The following is a 13,835-nucleotide window of genomic DNA, read 5'->3' on the forward strand; positions in this document are numbered from 1 at the left end:
GCCCTCCATGGACTCGCGCAACCATTACCCTTCGTGGGTGGAGCCCTCCGTGGACTCGCACAACCGTTACCCTTCGTGGGTTGAAGTCTCCATCAACGTGGATGTAGGATAGCACCACCTATCCGAACCACGGGAAAAACATCCGTGTCTCCAATTGCGTTTGAATTCTCCAAACCCTTCCCTTTACATTCTTGCAAGTTGCATGCTTTACTTTCCGCTGCCAATATACTCTTTGCATGCTTGCTTGAATTGTGTGATGACTGCTTGACTTGTCCTACAATAGCTAAAATCTGCCAAGAACTAAAATTGGGAAAAGGTTAAGTTTTTATTTGGTCAAGTAGTCTAATCACCCCCCTCTAGACATACTTTCGATCCTACAAAAACGTAGAAAATGCATCGACTGTCGAAACGCACCCCAATTTTGCAGTCGTGCTTCCGTGCCATCATGTTGCGTGTCAAAAAAACATGGCGGCGTTTCATGGAAAAAAACAAAAATATTAAAAGTCCCATATTGCGGACGGACTCACTTACGAAGATTAATGTGAAGTATTGCTGTGACTCCATGATTATGGAGTGCCAGAGCATAATTTACGTTAACCTCCTTAAGTGATACCGCCACACTAGAGGACTTGACATTGCAAGCAGACTACGGTATTTAAACATGTGAATTAACATGACGAGAAGCAATGTGGGACTAAACATTAGCATGTTCGGCGGTGGCCGCCGTCGCTATAGGTTGGGCGCTATAGGTTCGGCGGTATCGGGCCTGGGCCCAGTCGGCGAACGAATTATTTTTTCCTTTTCCATCGCCATATACCGCCACGCACGGCAGAACCCTATCCACACCACTCGCCACCATACGCCGCCCCGTGCCCCCAGTCGCCCTACCACGATCGCCCTCAGGCGCGCAACGACCTCGCCGCACGTGCAACGCCGTCCATCACCGTCCACAGTCAACGGCGCTCGTTGGCACAGACTGCCCCACGCCCGCAGGCGTAGATCGCCGACGCTGGGCTGCCTACTTTCGGCTCCGCCACAACCGTTGTTCGGCGGCTGTCGCCTGGATTAAGGTCACGTTTCCTGCCTCGAACAATTTCTGTCGATGCTATTGTGTAATCATATGTATTAATAGGAAAAAATTAACATGCAGTATGGACATCGATGGTGTGATTCCATGTTCCATAGAGAAGTGGATAAGTCTCGTTGAAAAATTTACCACCGCTCAGCGATTTAGGTTCTACGAAACAGGCTTGGAAGAGATGTTGATCATTCCGTCAGTACAAATGAGAGATTTTTTGCAGCATTTTATGATGTTAGGTTATAACCCAAACAGCAAAAAATTCATGATACAAGAACATAGTGGCAGTAAAGGCCTTATTTCACTTAGACCGGACGATGTGTTTTCAATATTTGGGTTTAAGAATGAAGGTGAGGATGTTTTTGGCATTCTTGTGACGGAAGGAAAAGAGATAATAAAGAAAATTCCTATTCAGTACGTTCACAAAAAAATGGTCACATAATGATAGATGACTTGATTCAAAAAATTGTGAGGAATAAATCCGCCGACGATGAATTTCTTCGGATGGTTGTTCTTGTTTTGCTGGGGACCATTATTGCACCCATGTAGGTTGTCTCCATACCAAAGGAGTACTGCGCGTTGATGCATGACGTGAAGCGGATAAGCACGTTGAATTTTAACGTGTTCACTTTGCGAACTTGTTTGACGGAGATTGGTAAACTCAAGCAGGACGGCCGTGTGAGGCAATGGCCATGTGGCAACCTAGCCCTACTCCATGTATGCTATTAATTAATGCTATTTCATATTCCTTTAATTTATGCGTTCATAACTTATTTTGTCATTTGTTTTGTAGTACTTATATTGGGAGAAGGTGCAGCCAACCACCGGCCCGAAAAATGACCCGTTGTCGTTGCAAGTTCCCCTAATGAAAAATTGGACTGAATCTAAAGCGGAGAAACGAGACAAGTACGACCTGGAAAATGGTCGTGGCCATGGATTGGTAATATTATAATGCTTATTTACTAGTACATTGATTATGCATTGAGAATGTTATGTACTCATGTTGTCATTTTATACTCACTTTGCAGATTGATGACTGCATTACGAAGGAGTATAGAATGAAAAAACTTGCAGATGAACAAGCTGAAAGCACTAAGAAACATAGTAGCCAAAAGTCATGCGTTACGGGAAAGTAAAAAGTGGACAATGTGTCCGATGTCCCTGCTAATCTAAAGCCTTTTATGGACCGGGTTATGAATGATATGAAGGAAATTCGTAAGGAATTGTTTCGTATGCCGGAGTTATGCGCACAGGAAAAAATGTAACAACTCTGGTATGCACTTTATCAAACTCGATAAATTAATAAAAAGATATAACATGTGACTGAGCTTACTTTTGCAGAGATTGTTAGAGAAAATGAATAAAACAGGTGTACGGTACAAACCGGGCACAATGGCAGAGGAGGAAGAAAATTTGTATAGACAGAATAGTGAGTCCAGGTATGAAAACAAGTATCCTAAAAAAGAATTTCAGTATGATGACAAACACACACCTAATGGCCGAAATGGCAGTGGGCATTATGATTTGGATTCTGAAGAAGGGGATTCGTTCAAATTCAGTACTGGTCACTTGAGTAGCTTTAAAGATGAGAAGGAGGATCCTATAGATGTCCCGGAGCAGTCAGAAAAAAAAGCATCATCTCTAAAAACCGATGAAATAGAAGCTACAAGATGGCAAGTCCCTCAAAATGAGCAAGAAGTGTCACAGGCCTTGTCCGATGGTAATAGCGAGGTAGAAGAGAAGAAGGAGGTGATTCCAGAGAAGCGAAAGCGGTGTGCGTCAAAGTACACAAAATCTCCTTATGTTAAAAAGACTCCGAGAAAACGTGCGAAACGTTCCGCGAAAACGAGTAAGTTAAACATGCTATGAATATATTTTTGGAAATTATGTAGTACAAATTTGTACTTTAACTTTATTGACTTGTGTTGTAGAACTGTTTAATGAAACAACCCCTCAATTTAATCACTCTGTGGATGATATGGTGCGTGCCGCTGTGCAGTACGTGAAAGCGTACAAGCACTCACCAAAACATAAGAACCATGAAATATTTAACAACGGTAAAGATGATGGACTTTCTGCGGTAAGAGTTTGCCAGATACTTAACCATGCATGGATATCCGGTGATGTATGTATTTTTATTGTCATGCTTATGTCATGCGTTAAGTATGTTGCATCCATGTTAAATTTAGTCATTTATTTCAGGTAATTGACGCTTATGCGATGTACATATCGGATTCAAGTATCGTCAAAGACAGGTATCTTGTACCCACACATAGATCTTACTGGTTATTGAACACTCGGTCAAAGTCAGTAAGACGAGGGAAGTCGATAGACGATCCAGAAGGTTTAGCACATGCAAATGAACCTCTCAACAAATGCATGACAGAATATTTTGCAAAACCGAAGGTACCGTTTGTATTGTAGATTTGTATTTTCATTACTATCTTATGTGAAATCCGAGCTTACTAACAATATTTAAGTTATGAAATAGGCTTATTTTGCTTTAAATAAGGATAAAAACTATTGGATTACATGTGTTTTACACACTAGAAAGAAAGAGTTCCGTATTCTTGATTCTTTGAGGGGGGAAGAAAATATCTCTGAAGCTACCAGGAAATTCGTTGAAAATTTTGTAAGTTTCATATTCATGTGTATACAATTAACCATATAATTTGTTTACCGTATGTAGTCAATGTGTTCATATTTTTTTATCAGAGAGAGCAACTTGCAGAAGATATTCAAGATGCAAATGACAATGCTATTATGTCGTTCCCGGATGTGTCTGCATGGCCTATAGTCCCCTACGACATGCCTCAACAAGAAGATGGGTGAGTTAAATGTAGCATGTGCTTTTGAAATACATTAATTGATCAAGTGCTATATTACTTAACGTGCTTTCAAAATTGCATTTATGTTTTTTAACACGGGAACTCATGTGGACTGTTCGTCCTTCGCTGTTTTCAATACAGGGACGGAGAAAAATTTATTACTGCTATTTCTCAGGTGGGTACATTTTAAGTATTAAAATTAGTACACTATATCATATATAAGTGATGAAAATAATATTATTTTTATTACTTTTCAGGAATCTATTTATAGTTCGAGAGAAAGAATGATAGCTAGAATTATTATGTCCCCTGAAAATAAGCTTACAGAAGTGAAGAACAAAGTAATTCGACTTGCGAAGAGGAAACAAAAATAAAAATATCATACGACAATTCTACGTGATTGTCGAAATAATATTATTTGTTCATGACTGAGGATTGTGTGTGGATGCTTTATTTTTTTATGTGAGTTTCAAATATTTTTAGCATGTCAAGTTTATGTACCCTGGCAAATTTATTAAAAATACATTTTAATCATTTATTATTTTATTATTTTATTTATAATTTATGTTCAATGAGTGTTCTCGCGAATATACGATTTGGGGTTTTAAAATACCCCGATGATATATGATGACGATATCTTAGAGGCGAGCGCCGCCCGCGCCGCACGTTCGCCGCTACATGGTGCACATGGGCCACGTCATCTGGCCCGCGGGCCCGCGCCGCGCGTCGCCCTAGGGTTGGCCGTTGCCGGCCCCGAGGTTGATTCTACATCGGCCCGCGTGCGCCCCTCTGCGCCCGAGGGCGGCGTCAGCCTCGGGATCGCCCTCCGCGGCGCCTACTGGATCCTCCTCGTACGTGCGCCCCTCTGCGGCCAAGGGTGGCGTCAGCCTCGGGATCGCCCTCTGCATCGGCTCCTGAATCCTCCTCGTACGTACCGCCTCTTTGCGCCCGCTGGCGCAACTCGCGGGCCAGCCGCGCCTGTTAACGTTATCTTTTTGAATTAAAACAACTGGCGGCTGTGCAGTGCCTCTGATCGCCCAACATGCATTATTTATACACAAAATCATATATTTGTACGAATAAAATGTATATATTACATATTATGTTAAATTTGTATAACGCATATTATATTATAACGTAAAATTTGTATGTCGCATATCGTATTAAGAACAACAAGTATAGTGCCAACAAATATGACATAAGTAAACACCGCTTCCGTATCGATGTAACGAAACAAATATGTAAGTACTATGCTTTAAGACAACCAAATAAATCGTCAACTGTAATCAGAAGTTGTTCTTTTTATTCAAATATTTCTTTGCTATGATCATCATGCCATGTTCCTGCAGAGAAAAATTGTAATATACGTCAAAATTTTTCAAAGTATTAACTAAACAAGAAAAGAACGTTAATGAAATGGTGTGCACATACTTTGGATTTTAAGGACAATTGTTTTTGAAATGACCTTTTCCTCTGCATAAACTGCATAGACGTACAGGAGGTTTCTCATCAAAACCTTTGGGTCTACCGTTTGTAGTCACGCCAGGTTCCTTACCACGGCCTTTGTTATTATGCCCTTTCGGTGCTCCTTTCGTATTGATTTTTTCTGGATCACCAACAAAAACATGATTTTGATTCGGCAGAAAAGCATCATCATGTGCAACTCTATGTTGTCTCACATAATCTTCCTCCTGAACATCCTTATTTGCTATCACATCCTCCAGAGCAGCCTTCAGTTTATCAAATAGAAATGGTTTATGACATGCCGCATGATTTGCTTCTGCAGACAAAATAGTCAACTCACTGTACTTAGTTCTCTCCTCAGTACCTGCCCATCCCCATGCGAAGAGATCGCTAGTGCGTTTCACGCGCAGTCCACCTCTAGCATTCTTGTTGAATCTTCGCAGCACTAAGCACCTAGGTAAGTCCTGCACGTTCAACCTGGCTAAAACATAAAGAACATGCTTGCATGGAAGACCTTTACGTTCCATACTATCACAACTGCACTTCACTGTTTCTTCTGAATTACTAGGTGTATAGTCCACTTTGAATCTCAGTTGCCTGTTATTTTTACATGCCACTATGAATCTCCTACTGACGGCTCCACTCAGTCTATCTATGATCTCAAGATCCGCTGCCTTCTTCATTTCTTTCTGCAAGAGGTAAAAGTTCACCCAGTGAAGTCACGGGCAGCGACTTTTTCAATGCGTTTGAACTCGTCGAGTACTGGTACAGGGAGTGTCTGTGTGGACATGCAGTCGTCGTGTGGCTCATTCTCACGGAGCCGAACAATGCAGTTCTCATAATGCACAACCATATCAACAATTGTCATGCCAGAGTCAAGATGCATATGAAGGCAAGAGTTCAGACTCTCGCTCCTCTGGTTACTCCGCATACCAAGGAAAAACCCACCGGTGAGATATGACGCAGCCCAAAGCCTTTTCGTCCGGTACATCCTACGCAACCATGTTTCAGTTTTCTCCAACTCCCATTTAGCTCTAAAAGCTGCCCATCTCGCCTCAAACTCATCATGTGTAGTGGCATAATAAATAAGAGACCTGGACTCCTTAAGGGACTTGTGGTGGAGGTGTTCTGCATGTTTTTCTCAATATGCCACGAACAAAGTCGATGCCACACGTCAGTAAGGACCTTCCTGACGGCCCTTACCATGGCTGCGTCTCCGTCAGTAATTACAGACCTCGGCTTCTTCTGACAATGAGCTCTTAAGAAGGTATGCAACACCCAAACGTATGTATCCTCCGTCTCATCTGACGCAACTGCACAACCGAACACAGTGGTGCAACGATGATTGTTTAGACCAACAAAAGGTATGAATGGCATTCCGTACCTATTCATCTTGTAAGTGCTGTCGAAGACAATTACATCACCAAAGTCAAGGTAATCCCGACGTGACTGAGAATCACACCAGACCATGTTCTTCAGCTTTCCTTCTGCGTCAATAGTGTGCTCAAACAAAAAGTCTGGATCCCTTGTCTTTCTCGTCATCATGATACCAATCGCAGTGTCCGCATCACCCTTTGCTAGCAACTTCATTTTGTCCCTATAACACATGTTATAAAGCTTCCTCCTCCTGAAACCAGCCAGTGCATATGATCCATACCTACTAACAAAGTTCTCATAAATCCAATGTTTTTTAGCCCAGCACGTGCCATTGCTAAGATCTCGAGCTTCTGGTATTCCTTTATTTGATTATGAGATCGAAGACATATAACTTCATCTGGTCTAGCAAGAGTGTGACTATGATCATCGCTGAAACTGCTGACATACCAAATGGAGCGCTCTCTGTCAACCTTCATAGTTAGATGGGCCTCGCAATAGCACCGAGTCTCGGCTCTCAGCGTGCGCTTCTTCCCTTCCATGGTACAAAACTTGGCCTGTCGTTTCCCAGACCTTGAACAGAGAAATCTCCTCAACCGCCTACGTGCGTCGATACCCTTACTATATTTCAAGTTGTCCCTCCTAATGCTGAAGCCACGCTTTTTCGCATAGTCGTTATAGAAATCATATGCCTCCTCGTCTGTCCTGAACATCGTGGACATCACCGTCCAATGCCTGTCCAGTGATTCTTGCTGGTATTCATCGTACCCAGTATCAAAATTACACTAATCACCATCGGCATCATCATCATTTTCGCACGCGTCACCATCCTCTTCTTGAAAAAAATACAAACAACCGTATATGTCAGTAAATAGTTGTATAAGGACTATCATATGTATTCACTTTCCACTACTTACTTTGCTCGAGATGTCATTATAAGATGCATCGATATCGTTTTCGTCATTGGCATCATCGAAAAAATTCCACTGATAGTACCCTTCCACTTCCATCTGCGCAAATTGTAAATATGATATGTAAGACTTGATGCGTATTTAATTTCACTTTAAAATAACCTACATGGCTTCTGCTTTCAGCATATGAATCATCTACATCCATATCCTCATTGTCATCATCCCCTCCTATATGTGCACAGTCAAACATGTTATTGTAATCGTGGATGCTTGTATTAAATATGGTTGAGAACATGCAGACCACTTACATTGCCACTGTAAGAATCATCCAAACTCATATAATTTTCGCCGTCATGTTCGTCTTCATCCAATGACAATGATCCGTCGTCGCTACCGCCATCATCACCGTCATATCCTATTTCAGCCTCAATCTATACACGTTCATATATAATCAAATATCCAATCAAACATCACGTAACATCTTCTCAATTAAAATCCATTCTTAAATTACTATGCCAGCGCCTCACTTACCTCGTTGCCTTGGTCAAACATGAGGCGGTTTTCGCCGGATACGAGCTGCCGACGGCGGAGGCATCTGCCCGACCGAGGCGGTTGTCGGCGTAGCGCACAACGCGTACGTTTTTTTTCGTCGGCCAGGTACTGCCGGAGATGGCGGCGGCGGCACGAGAGGAGGCGGGTGAGGCGTCTTGAAGATAGGGTTCGCCAATCGTTTTTTTAATCACTCGGTCGTATGCAGCGGGCGCGGGCGGTCGTGCATGCGGACGTGGGCGCCTACGGGCGGCCGTGCATGCGGACGTGGGCGCGTACGGGCGGCCGTACGCGACAACGCCGTACGGCGACGCAGGCGCGCCTACGGCGGGCGGGTATTATTATACGGCATGTGAAAATGACCGCCCTACCCTTTATACGTCTTGGGGGGTTGTACCGAAGACCACCTCTCTAGTGAATCTGAAGGTGTTGTCCTCACTCTTTATTTTTGCATCAATATAGTATTGGCACCATGGCCGAACTGTGACATCCAGATAGTCTCTCCACCATAGCGCTAGTCCTCCACTTTTTCCATTACAGTCAACCGCCACACCTTGGATGAAACCCAGACTCCATTTCAGCCGCTCCATTGCCCCCGCTTTCTTCCTTGTTTCCGATAAGAACACCACTGCTGGGTTGTATGACTGTATCAGGTCCCGAAGTTCGCCTACCGTCGAGTCCAACCCCAGTCCTTGACAGTTCCAGGCCAAGACAATCATTGCTCTCGGCGGCCCCGATCCCTGGCAGGCTCCGCCGTTCTATCTCTTCATATTCAGAGATACGATCAAACACGGAAGACGTCTTCTGCCTTGTATCGCGAATGAACGCATCATGCCCTAACTGTCTCTCATTTCCTTCCTTCGCTACCCACATCTGTCTTGGCCTCATCTTTCTTGAACCAGGGGAGGTCTGGGAGCTCTCACCCCGTCGATAATAGTCTGAATTGTCCCTCTAAGGCTTCCTCACATAATATCCCTTCTTCCTCTCAGTGGGGTAATAGTAACTTGTACTATACCGTCATTCTCTCTCTGAACCTCGGCTTGCTCATTACGTCTTCTAATCTTAGTCAGTTCTCGGTAATTCACATGTTGTCTTTGCTGTTCTTTTAACTGTTCGTGAAGATCCCTCTCCCTCTTCCGCTCTATTTCATGCCTCGGGTCTCTCTCAGCTGCCCACTCCCCACGGAAGCGGTTCTTCTCTGGGATTGATACCTCTCCCCTTTCCGGTCTTTTCTCAACGCCATTGCGTGAGCTCGCCAGTTTATCAAAGTCTGCTTTCAAGTTACATTTGGTGAGGAGGTTTCTCACACGTCCATGGTCGTCAGCTCTTTTGTTGCTATCATTTGATTGAGAACTTACAAAACTGCTGCTCTTATTTGCCTTTCCTTCTTTGCCTTCATTCATGTAGCCAGTGCTTCGTCCCGGGGAGGCTCTAAACCATCCCCCCATTGCATCAATGAATCCACAAGGGGATCACATCTTCATCAGCATGCACCAGTCTACCACACTCGAAACTGAAGTGTGGTACTTTTTCGTAATGGAAATCAAACAAAGTGCCTATTTTGTCATCCCGAGATGCTCTAAGCTTGAAAACCCGGAGCAAAGGTTCAAACAGCGAGATTTTTGCCCTCACCCGAAGCTGATTGCCTCTGACCACTCCATCATGATCCACATCTACTTTCACAACATCCCCTAGCCAGTTGCCAAGGGGTTTTTACCAAATTCCTCTATATGCTTCCCTGGTGGCAGATCCATCACACGAACCCACACCTCTACCTTGTCAAAAACCATCTCTGAGGGGCGGGTGTTACTCTCATAATCCTTCAGAGCGAGCACGTTAAAATCATATTGCCAAGGTCCATTGTTCATTGCGTGCTTCCAGTCACCTTTGCTTCCAAAGTGTACCACAAAAATATTGTCACCCATATCCTGGAACTTAGCTTCGTGATGTAATCCCCATGCCCGTTGCATTGTTCGTTCAAGCACAACCCTATTGAGCGGTCATGGGGAGAAAGACTTCCCCACAGCCGACCACTTGGTGTATTTGGGAAAGATCTGATCTGCTTCCTCAAACACGAACCCCTCTGCTTCTTTATCCATCATAATCATCCCTCCCAACCTAGCCGACAGGCTTGCTGTGGGATCCGGTGTTTTGATTTCGACCAGGGACTTTGCAGAGCCCCCGCTCCCAGGAGTGCCCGGAGTTGTGGCTGCCGCCGGGGTCGCCTTCTTCACTGGGGATCCCTTCTCCTTTCCCTTCGTCCTCTCCGCCATAGCTCTGCTCCATGGAGAAGAAAGACTACACTGATCTATGCCGAGGGAAGCGTTGTCGCCGCCCCCGATCACCTTCGTAACCTCACCACCCCCGTCCAGGAACCCTAACTCTAGCGAGGGAGGACGGTCACCACGCGATCGCCTTCCCAGTCGCCCTCCGTGTTCCTTTACGTGGTGGACCCCTTGCCCTCTTTTTAGAGCATCTTCAACAGGCGCGCAATGCACTGCAAAAAATTGCACGCGCACTGTTCCAGCAGACGCATTAAACTACAACGCGGGCGAGCAGCCGGCGCTTGCCTTATGTTCATTTTGGAGACAATATGGTGATATTTCAAATATCAAAACAAGACATAGAATAGTTTAAAACCACCCAAACCAGTTCATGACATAAAAGTTCAAATCATACCCACATCATCATCCAACCATGTTCAAAATCATCGAACCAAGTTCATGACAAAAAAGTTCACACAAACAAAGGGCACATCAACAATCATGACTCATCCTCATCTTCGTCCTCCTCTTTCTCTGATTCTTCATCACCATCTTCGTCCTCCTCTTCATTGTGTCGTGCCGCATCATCATAGGGAGCTCGGAAGGTGTTGGCAAGATCTCCACCGGCATCATGCGAAGGTATGTGAGGCACAACGGAAGACATGCGTCCACCCATGTCACCCGAAGATGATCCCATGCCTCTCATGAGATGTAACGCCCTCGATGCGGCTATATCTCCCACGTGTTGAAGCACGACTTAGAGGCATAACCGCATTGAAAGAAATGTCGCAAGTGAGGTAATCTTCACACAACCCATGTAATACATAAGGGAAAGAGATACATAGTTGGATTACAATCGCCACTTCACACAATACATGAATACGGCATTACAACATCCGAATACAATCAAGGTCCGACTACAGAACCAATATAAAGAACAACCCCAAATGCGACAAGGTCCCCGATCGACCCCAACTGGGCTCCACTACTGATCAACTAGAACGAAACAACACAAAGGACAAGATCTTCATCGACCTCCTCCTTGAGCTTGGTTGCGTCATCTGCACGATTTCATCGACACCTGAAACTGGTTTTGGAAGTATCTGTGAGCCACGGGGACTCAGCAATCTCACACCCTCGCGATCAAGACTATTTAAGCTTATAGGTAGGGTAAAAGGTATGATGTGGAGCTGCAGCAAGCGACTAGCATATATGGTGGCTAACATATGCAAATGAGAGCGAGAAGAGAAGGCAAAGCACGGTCGAGAAACTATGATCAAGAAGTGATCCTAGAACAACCTACGTCAAGCATAACTCCAACACCGTGTTCACTCCCCGAACTTCGCCGGGAAGAGACCATCACGGTTACACACGCGGTTGATGCATTTTAATTAAGATCAACTTCAGGTTTTCTACAACCGGACATTAACAAATTCCCATCTGCCCATAACCGCGGGCACGACTTTCGAAAGTTCAAATCCCTGCAGGGGTGTCCCAACTTAGCCCATCACAAGCTCTCACGGTCAACGAAGGATATTCCTTCTAGCGGGAAGACCCGATCAGGCTCGGAATCCCGGTTACAAGACATTTCGACAATGGTAAAACAAGACCAGCAAAGCCACCCGAATGTGCCGACAAATCCCGATAGGATCTACACATATCTCGTTCTCAGGGCACACCGGATTGTCCAAGGTTCCGGTAGGCCAACCCAGAGTTGCCCCTAGTGGCCACTGGCAGCTGACAGGTTGGACCAACACTCAGAGGAGCACTGGCCCAGGGGTTTAATAAAGATGACCCTTGAGTCTGCAGAACCCAAGGGAAAGAAAAGGCTAGGTGGCGAATGGTAAAACCAATGTTGGGCATTGCTGGAGGAGTTTTATTCAAGGCAAACTATCAAGGGGTTCCCATTATAACCCAACCGCGTAAGGAACGCAAAATCCGGGAACATAACACCGATATGACGAAAACTAGGGCGGCAAGAGTGCAACAAAACACCAGGCATAGGGCCGAGCCTTCCACCCTTTACCAAGTATATAGATGCATTAATTAAATAAGAGATATTGTGATATTCCCACATATAAACATGTTCCAACAAGGAACAACCTTCATCCTCGCCTGCAACTAACAACGCTATAAGAGGGGCTGAGCAAAGCGGTAACATAGCCAAACAACACTTTGCTAGAACAATGTGGGTTAGAGGCTTGGCTTAACAATATGGGAGGCATGATAAGCAAGTGGTAGGTATTGCAGCATAGGCATAGCAAAAGAGCGAGCAACTAGCAAGCAAAGATAGAAGTGATTTCGAGGGTATGGTCATCTTGCCTGAAATCCTGCAAGGAAGAAGAACGAGTCCATGAAGAAGACAAATGGATGTAGTCGAACGGGTCCTCACAAACGCGACGTTAATGGAACCAACCCGAAGAAGCAACACCGGAAAGAAGCACACAACATAGTAAACAACCAACACATGAACATGGCAACATGATATGCGGGATGCGGTATGTGATGCATATGTACGATTTGCAAAGGAATGAATTAACCTGGCCTCAACTTGGAAAACCAAGAGTGCCATTGGAAAGGTGAGTTGATTTCGGTCGAAATCGATATAAAGATCACCGAAATCGGATGCACGGTTTGGAAATGGCAAGCAAAACAAATATGGCACCGGTCTGCGATAAATAGCAAGTAGCCAACTAAATGCATCAAGATAAATATGCTACAGCACTCAAACATGGCAACAAAATACATGGCAGGGATCCACTCATGATTCTTGACAAAAGATGAACACTGAGCTACGGCTAATTCACTCATTAACAGGTTCAAACAAGCATGGCAAAAGTGCAAATGATAACAGGTTTCAGACTTAGTGAAATTAACACAAGTCTGGAATTTATCACCAGGAAGCAAACTTTAGAGCATGAAAACTACATGCTACAGGAACATAACATGGCAAAGAAAGGCATGGCATGAAGCTACTCAAGCATATAACAGAAGTCCCTTAGTGACCATGAGCCAAAAGGGATCAGAGAATATAATTTCAAGCATGTGAACATAGCAAAAACATAAATAGATTCAGACTTAGTGAAAAACTAGAGCATGGCAAAACAGATTAACATGTAGGCATGTTTACGAGCTTGATGCACTCACTACAAAGCATGGCATGATAAAATAAGCACACACCCATCAAGAAGACATGTCATAGAAGCTAGACATGGCAAGAACAACAACATAGCATGCACGGATCAATAACAACATCCTCGGCAAAATCGCTAAACATGTTAACAATCTGCCAGGAACATTTTATAGCAAAAGTAGAGCTTGATTGACTCAAGCTAGGGTGCTCCATAATTACAAACAAAGGCATGGA

General features: G+C 44.3%; 1 pseudogene; it reads right to left on the bottom strand.

Moving 5' to 3' along the window:
* Positions 1-6,076: 6,076 nt before the first annotated feature.
* Positions 6,077-7,192, bottom strand: LOC147972411 (protein FAR1-RELATED SEQUENCE 5-like; annotated as a pseudogene).
* Positions 7,193-13,835: the final 6,643 nt, after the last annotated feature.

This window comes from Triticum urartu, chromosome 5A, assembly GCF_056163025.1.
Source record: "Triticum urartu cultivar PI428250 chromosome 5A, HENAU_Tu73, whole genome shotgun sequence".
In the NCBI taxonomy this organism is placed as follows: Eukaryota; Viridiplantae; Streptophyta; class Magnoliopsida; order Poales; family Poaceae; genus Triticum; species Triticum urartu.